Source organism: Sinohyriopsis cumingii, chromosome 6 (assembly GCF_028554795.1).
Source record: "Sinohyriopsis cumingii isolate HCF-2022 chromosome 6, ASM2855479v2, whole genome shotgun sequence".
Classification (NCBI taxonomy): Eukaryota; Metazoa; Mollusca; class Bivalvia; order Unionida; family Unionidae; genus Sinohyriopsis; species Sinohyriopsis cumingii.
In genome coordinates, this window is record NC_142966.1 from 32,673,001 (window position 1) to 32,682,465 (window position 9,465).

At 35.4% G+C, this 9,465-nt stretch overlaps 2 non-coding genes across 2 annotated transcripts; one reads left to right on the forward strand and one right to left on the reverse strand.

Moving 5' to 3' along the window:
• The first annotated feature begins 2,572 nt into the window (after nt 1-2,572).
• On the forward strand, nt 2,573-2,645 carry Trnak-cuu (transfer RNA lysine (anticodon CUU)). The gene has a single exon. It is a non-coding gene; the product is annotated as a tRNA-Lys (tRNA).
• A 4,407-nt stretch (nt 2,646-7,052) lies between these two features.
• On the reverse strand, nt 7,053-7,125 carry Trnak-cuu (transfer RNA lysine (anticodon CUU)). Its single transcript has one exon. It is a non-coding gene; the product is annotated as a tRNA-Lys (tRNA).
• Between the last annotated feature and the right edge of the window lie 2,340 nt (nt 7,126-9,465).

The following is a 9,465-nucleotide window of genomic DNA, read 5'->3' on the forward strand; positions in this document are numbered from 1 at the left end:
TTGTGCATTTGCTCCTATGTACATGTTACAGGGGTTGTTTCAAAGTAGCTTAGAAATCGTTTTGAATGCAATTATATACAAAACTTCCAGAAAATAAAATAAAATATTAGAAGACTTTATAGCAACAGCAGCATCAGCACATAATAAAGACCAAAACGTTTCCTTTGACATCAAGTGCTTAGTTTAGAAGCCATCTTAAGCAAGTTGGTATGCCATGGAGCATGCATAAAAGCCAAGAGGTGAATGAAGAATCGATATTATATATTGCAAATGAAAATATGGCAACACAATATAAAGCCAAGAGGTGAATAAAGAATCAATATTATATATTGCAAATGAAAATATGGCAACACAATATAAAGCCAAGAGGTGAATAATGAATCAATATTATATATTGCAAATGAAAATAAGGCAACAAAATATAAATCTAAGGCTATATCAATATTTTAAATTACACGTACTAATAGACTACAGACTCAATTTTAAGTGGCGATGAAGAAGCTGAATACAAAATATTATTAGCAGATGTTGTGGATCGATTTCCAGCACCCAAAAACTGTCAATTGCTGGCTCCCACATATTTTATAAATTTTAAATAGAGAAATGAAATTTTTGTTTGTAAGCCTTTGTTACATGAGTTACATTTTCTACCCTAATCAAGTTTTAATACCAATTTAATGGAACATTAAACAATGATATATCTTTTGTTGTTTTGTGCTAATTGCATATGGTCACTAACATCTTAAAACATAGTGAGAAAATGTTTTACCTGAGAATGTAGTGATAGCTTTTATGCTTTCGAAACATTAAATTTTAAATGTTACACACATAATTTCAAATTTTATGAAGTAAGCAACATACAGGTACCCTGACCATTTGATGAAATATACAGGCGCACTGGCCTTCTTTAAAGCAAAATAATTTTACTCATTGGATGCATACATACATACATACATACATACATACATACATACATACATACATACATACATACATACATGGGCCCCGAGTGGTCGAGTGGTCTAAAGCGCTCTCCGTTACGGATCACTTCCATCTCACCTGTCTACGTGGGTTTAAGTCTCGGATTCAGCCAATGTGGGTATGTGAGAAAGCTTGCCAGTAGCTTCTCGTCGGTCGGTGGTTCTTTCTGGGGGTTTCTTCCTCCATCATTTACATTCGTTGAAATATCATATTAATTTTCGTTTTAAGTTTCACCTGATGCGTGAGCTATTATGTGCATTGCATTTATGATAGGAAAGGCTATTTTAAGTTGGAAGAACTTGTGCCTAACCCTTTTGCTTTGGTATTATATGCAATAAAATATGTTTGAAACCAAAACAATCTGAAATATGCATCAAATACTGCTAGCAATAATGTATAGGCAATAAAGTTTATTACAAGCACTTTCAGACATATACACATACATCTAAAACATAAGTAAACGATCTAATAATTTTAAACAACAATTATAACAAGACAGATACCATGAAGAGTTAGTTACTAATGCAATAGTAGCAGATAGAGAAGGTCGTGTTCTGTAATTAAATATTTAGCTCCCAGAAATCTCCTAAAATTAAAGTCGAAGCTAACTATAGTTGTGATTTTTAACTCGTTATAAAAAAAACATTCCATTTTTGGACACTGGAGCAAATGGATCACAAGTTTTGGATCTGGCTTAGACAAAATTACTTTTCAGATCTACATTTTACTCAAGGTTTGATATTTTAGGGCGTTAAATAATATAGTGTTTTGTATGCAAGGACACCTGTGTAATATTTAACAACAATTCCAAAAGGGGTGACAACTTGTCTTATTCTCTGAATAGGTCTTTGCTAACTGTCATAGTGGACATGTATACTGTTCTCTATGCCTGCTTTTTCATCTTTGTTATTAACATTTTATTTTTATTTAGACTTATACATTTAACTTTTATTTATTGTTTGTAATTACATATTTATTTCTGTATTTTTCTCTTCAAAGTTCAATACAAACTAATTATAATTCTATATTTTCTTTAAGCTTGTGTTCTTGGTCGGAATTGCCCTCTTATGATAAAGAACCTGGGGTAAATCCGACCACTATACAGAACATTGCATACTATTGTTATTTGTTATAAAACTGGTGCAATTTTTACTTTATAGCGAGACAAAGTATTATTTTAAGACTACAATAACATAATTATTATGTTATTGAAAGCTGTACAAATCTTGGATGATTGATGCCTGACTAGGGTCCTGAATAATATTTTTAAAAAATCATGAATGCCGTTTCTGAACTCGCGCGGAAGAGAGAATACCGAGGCGATTACGTCATTTTGTCACACGATGACCTTGTCTCCTGGAAACATCTTTACTAATTTGCATACGCATATGCACAAATAAAAACAAAGAACACAGCAAGTAATTTGCATATCTTTGCTGTAAACAGCAGAACGTACATCCACGGTCTGAATTACCCTACCAAATATGACCATGTTACCCTAAAAATGATTGGGAAAATCCCGTTTGTTTGATACAGCATGGGAGATATAGTGAGCTTTATGTAGTGTCTATATTCTTCATTTAGCTATGTAGCCCGGTTAGCTCAGTCGGTAGAGCACGGGACTCTTAATCCCGGGGTCGTGGGTTCGAGCCCCACATCGGGCGAATATTTTTTTCTATTTTTTTTTCTTCATATATAAAATATCTTTAAATAGATCGTTTACACCAAACATTAAAATTAATCATAACATCATAATGGGAAAATAATTCCCATTATTTTCCGACTTTATTTTATTAGTTTCAACGTTGTTTTTTTCCTCCTACATTTGTCAGTTTTCTTTTTCATCACCCAATCTTGCCCAAGAAAATAAATATCCCTAATAAGACTTCATAAACCCGTTTGACCCCATCTTTCATCACAACTTAACTCAGAAAATCAGCTGGGTGAAAAGCTTATAATCACACTTCAACATCTGGACAAAGTAAATAAAGAACGTAAAAAGAAAAAAATAAAATTAAGAAAGTCGACAGAGGTTTCAAAGTGTAATCGGTATTCTTACAATAAAGGTTCCCTATATGACAAAGTTGCATCCTATATCAGAGTTGCTCTCCATATCACAGCAAAATTGGGATCGTAACTTTTTTTCCCCATATGTTGCGGTGATGAACTGAATCCTCGTGATTAAATAGCATGAACATTAGATATTAAATCATTTCATTTACTACATTTCTATTACCTATTATAAACCTTCAAAAATTAGCACAGTAGTAGTGTTTAGTGTAAACGTCCAACAGACTATTTAAAGATATTCGCTAAAAATAGACACCCCCCCAACAAAAAAACCGAAGAAAAAAATATATAAAGAAAATAACAAAACAAAACAAACAAACAAGAACAAGAAGAAAAGTCGTGCGTAGTAAAACACGTGCCTTACAGGATTAGATTACTCGGTCAAAGTTATGAAAGAACTCCAACAACACCTTCGTTTCTACAATAACAGCACATGTTGAAAAAATCGTTTAATTGTGCTTTTTCCCACAGCACAATGAGTTTTGTATTGGCTGAATTATTGTATCGGTTCAGATTCATTAATCAAGCGAAGAAAATAGTTAACACGGATTCCTCATTAACATTTAGATGACGAGAATAGTTCAGCTGGTAAATAAATATAATTCCTAACTAGATTATTGATCACATTTTACAATTTCAAAATTTCATAATTTTATCAGCTCTGTGAAATATCATAGCATCATTTGGTAAAAAATCACTATAATTGACATACCCGTCAAGTTAAATTGCATTAGGTGCTTCCATTTAGACACACACACACACACATACACACACACACACACTCACACACACAGGGGCGTATTAACCATTAAGCAGACTAAGCACGTGCTTAGGGCACCAGGGCCAAAGGGGGCACCACAAAGTTGAGAAAAGGGTGAAAAGAAAAAAAAAACGAATGAAGATTTGCAAAAAAAATTGATAAAACTAGTGCAAATTGATCATAATGTTCTGTTTCTTGATCATGGTGCACCCTAGGGTTATCTTCCCAGGTGTACGTGGAAAGGAGGGGGGCACCAAGATTTGTCAGTGCTTAGGGCACCAGTGAGCCTTAATCCGCCCCTGCACACACACACACACACACACTCTCTCTCTCTCTCTCTCTCTCTCTCTCTCTCTCTCTCTCTCTCTCTCTCTCTCTCACACACACACACACACACACACACACACACACACACACACATTCCAGAAGACGATAGTCCTCACAGGCCTTAGGAAACGAGATGCCCCAAATGTATCATGTTGTCGCCCCCCTCCCTGGAATTTGCGCGCTGTCCCTTGTGAGCACTGCAAGTGTTCGATTTAATAGTTCAACAACTGCCTGATCGCGGTGAATTACGGTATGTCCTCGTCTGATTTTGACGTTATGTTTTTTCATCAGAGATGATACTGCACCAAGAAATTCCTTGCTAGGATCAACCTGTAGCAATTGTGGCCATCGTAGACCACCTTGTGGCCCGGATCCGCGCTGATAAATTCGTTCATAAGGAAAAAAGAACATCAGTTGCTGTTTTAGTTGATAGATGTTCTGCTTTTTTATACCTACTTGCAACGTCAACGACAGTCAACGCCTATTTGTATGTGCACGATTGACGTCTGAAAATTTTAATAGTATCGTGTGATAAAAACAAAATCTCTGCTTGATGAACTTCATTGGGAGCGCTGACAGCAACATGTGTATACTGAATTTGTTTAGGTGGTGGTAGATAATTTGCAATATTGCCTGTCGTGTTAACCTATTTGCAGCAACAGAACGTGTGACATAATAATCTGTTGAATAATTACCATCCCCTAATACTAGTTTACTTTTCATCGCAGATTTTCAAAGCAAGCAAGTTTTTCTCTGAGAGATTTATTTATCAAGGAATTTAAAGAGTGAATCAACTTCACATCTGCAATATGTCGTTGTTGTATATCTGTATTTTTATACGCAACATCATGAACGTGACATGCTTGATCAATCGCATTTATTGGATACTCTCCAGGTCTTGGTTGATCTCGCTCGTCAAGTCAGATGTCAAGTCGGGTTCCAAGACAACAATACTTATATCCAGGAAGATATTTTTCTCTTGAGCATATAGCTCATGGAGATTCTGGTAATTTTCCTAATGAAGCAGCGATATCGCAACCTGTCTTCATACGAGAAGAAATACATTTGTATTTTTTTTGGTACCATATTTTACACACTTGCCTGTAAGTGCACGCATTTTGTTTTCGTTACTTTTGTTGTCAATTTACTGGTGGGGGTGGATGCTCTGCATCGAACACAATATAAATCCATTTATTTATTATATTTGTACAACATGGATATCATTGATTTCTCAGCGACACGAAAGCAAGGGCCAGTCAAACATCATCCAACGCTACCAAATTCTATCAGAGCATTTATCATAGGTCCATCTGGGTCTGGTAAGACGCAATTATTAATTAATCTGATAACGAGATGGCTCAAGGTGGATGAGTTAAATTTAGTGGCACCATCTGTTGATGCTACAAAATGCTTAAAGATTTTAATGAAAACTAAAAATTGTAAGACGAGGACGGCAATGGTATTGTTGATTTTATCACCGATATTGACGAAGCCCCATCTGTAGATGACCTCGATGGATTTATTAATATTCTCGTAATATATGATGATGTAATGCTGGACAAACAATCAAATCCAGCTTGGATATTTTCTCTAGGAAGGCATAAAAACTCAGACGCGATTTATGTTACTCAGTGGTATACACAATTGCCTAAAGTGATCAGAGATAACTGCAATATTTTAGTTGTGTTTAATGGAGTTGATACACATACTCTGCGAAATAGTCACTGGACATGATGTTCAGGGGATATGGATATTATTCAGTTCAAAAACTTATTTTCATGTGCGAAAGCTACCCCACACGGATTTATCACAATAAATTTAAATGATCCTCGGTCGCGACATCGTGTATATCTTGATAAATTTTTCTGTTAACAGACAGAAGCAGGGAGGGTGACGATCAACAGTGAGTGTCCTGGTGGGTAAACAAACACACCTACAAATTTTGAAAACACAAGCGACAAAGATAAAGTAACAGAATGGGCTAACCCAATTAAAGAAAATCTCGGTCGGTTAGAGGCTTTGGTTTGATGTTATTGACCTTGTATTTTAATTTTTTTTTCTCCGTAGGAAGCTTTATTTTCAAAGAAGACTTGATCCAAAATTGGTATGTTCACCCTCTCTTCTGCTTCTCCTTCTTGCTTTGTTTACTGACTTCAATAATAATAATAATAATAATAATAATAATAATAATAATAATAATAATAATAATAATAAATGTATTTTTTTAAAATTAAAATAATTACAGAAAATGAAAATATATAGACTTCTAAGAATCAGTCTTCTTACACCCCGATGCAGTCTTTAACATTTAATTTAATATTTATTTAATAAGAAGGATAGACATAAAATTAATGTTATCATGTGGGGGGGGGGGAAACTGATGTAGTTTGGTTGAAAACAAGTCAAGGATTGGGGCAATATCGTTGTTTTTGTACTGGACGCTGGAAATGGAAAATTCTGACTGAAGCTATGTAGATTGTACAGGTTACTTATGTTGATGACTAGATGGTCCAAAGCTTATTGTTCTTAATAGGAAACACAAAAGGAAAGTTTTAATGGCCAGATGTGTAGAAAACCAAAGTTTAATTTTTTTTTTTTTTTTTTTTAATATTCTTAAGCGGGGAATATAACAACAATGAAAATGGTTTCGTGTGTAAATCGGCAAAAGCTGAACTTCCATAATAAAAAATGTATTTTACTTTAAAAACACTGATAATGCCACCACCACCACCATAACTTGTATTCTACGTAAAGGCACTGGATTGAATCTTAAAAGTATAGAAACTAAAAACGTTATTTTCTGTTTTAAAAAATAAAGAAAATCTAAAACGTGTTCAAGGAGCCAAGATAACGCACCAAAAAGAAGTGAATAGAATTTTTTTTATTGAATAAGAAAAAAAAAAATAAAGAGTCTCGCCCGATGTGGGGCTCGAACCCACGACCCCGGGATTAAGAGTCCCGTGCTCTACCGACTGAGCTAACCGGGCCGAACGAAACGTATAAGATACAGATTATACATAAAGGTATTATATCCAGCCCAATGCGCTTTGTACTGTACAAGAAGAATAATCACCAACACAGGAACTCCATGCGAGCTTGATGTTGAGAAAACAAAAACAATAATCTGGAGGAAAAAAATCATACAGATTGACAAAAATACCTTAGATTACCCCGATGACCCGTTCTGACATAGGACCCTATCTATCATAATATATAGAGAAGAGAGAAGGTACGGATCTTGCTTCATCCATGACCCTCGATTTCCCTCTGCTGTTTCCGTCTTTAAAGGCACACAACCATACTCTATGGCTTCTTGTACTTTTGAGATATTTTTCTATCCATCAAGCCATCATTGACTTTTCTGCGTTGTACCAAACTGACGTTACGGGCTCCAGAACTTGCGATTTTCGCGAAGTTTTTCATTGTGGACACTTCCGTGCTCATGTGAAAACCGGTGACAAGAGCGATATGGACAATGTTTTCAACTCTATGGTGCATCCCTTCTTGAATTACAGAACAGCGGTAGATGCAAAAGTAAGTTTTTTACTTACCATTAACTCGATTCAACTTTAGGAATCCTGTTCCATGCAAGAATTATACATTGTCTTCTTCACTGCACACCACATCGTATACATGCATCTCTATTTTCAATATAGGAAAACTATGCGGCACTAACGTCAACGCCGAAATATGATTGGCTCAAAAAATTATACTTCTTTTCATAGGAGCACGGAAGTGTCCACAATGAAAAACTTCGCGAAAATCGCACGTTTCGGAGCCCGTAACTTCAGTTTTATATATTCATATTTTAGATAGGTTCAAGAGACTAAGAGCAGAACCAATGAGTCAGTGGGAAGGTATTTGTATAAACCGTTATGGATTCTCAATAAGAAATAGGGAGGACATATACAAAAATAATAAAATAGTCAAACAACTGGAAATTCCAAGGAAGTTTAGAAATGTTAAAGAATTAGTTTTAAAATATAGGGATAAAAAATAGCTTTGGGAAAAGGAGCAAATTTTAACATATAATTGGATAAGAGAGGAGTTAACAAAAAATATCAAGAGCACAGTAGAAAAAGAAAATATATACGTTGACTGGGATAGAGCATGGCGAAATTGGACAAAACTGGGATCTTTGAAAATCCAAAGCCTCTGCTTCAAATACATGCATAATGCGTGGTTGACAGGAGAAGCTGCAGTGAGACGGCGTATGGTCAGAGTACCGCCGAGATGTCCACTGTGCAAAACAGGACCATTTTCAAAATTTCATGTTATGACGCAATATTCAAAAACACATAATGACCATTTAAAAGTCATACATGAAATTAGGAAAACTCGTCCCAATAAAAACCAAAATGTACTATATTTAGATGGGAATTTCGCAAAAAAGACACTATATGAAATTAGCAGCTATAGTGTAACAACAATGAGGGCATGTGGCCAAGTGATAGTTATTGGGACTTAATATGGAGGGGCGGGGGCAATGAGAACTACCCACAGGGGATAGTTACCTTAAAAGGACTTGACCCTCGTACCCCCGTATATACATCATGAATACTAACAACTGTACTGACACTAGACCGTATTAAGGAAAAATGTTCAGGAAATTTTTGGAAATAAAATAAATTATCAAAGGCAGCCAGTTCGAGAGAGTGAAGTATATAATAATAAAGGAAATATGGAGCTCCCACGAATATGGATGACCTTATTAAATAAGATTTGCGAAGTGCCACACACATATATAGCATACATCAAAACACTAATGGTATTCTTTTCTCATAAAAGTAACACACCGTCACTTCGCCAATATTCCAAAATGACAAAAAATCCGTTAAAATTTTTCTTAAAACGAATCTATAAGATCCAGTTATAAGGGTCGAAAGACAACCGGGTTTGATGTGATGTAGAAGGCTATCCCTACACGAAAACAATTTATAGCACGAACAAACATATAACATAATCACCTATAGCATACACGGGATATAGGGACCTCTAGCCAAGGTCACAAAATTAATAGGAGAGGGATTTCGAGATAGGTGATATAAACCGAGATAGGTGATATAAACCTACTCGGAAGAACAAACCTATAGAATACACTAGGAAGTTAAATACCTCGTCAAAAATTCATCAAAGTGTTTGAACAAAATTCTTTAAAAAAAAAAATACCCAGTAACATATCGGCGGGGGGGGGGGGGATTCATGAACACATGAAAACACTTTTACTCTTTGGCTAGGTGGGGGGGTAATGTCCTCTCCCTCCCCCCCCCCCCATGACGTCCCTGCCTATAGGCATATTGTGTTTATTACTGAAACAATTGTTCAAC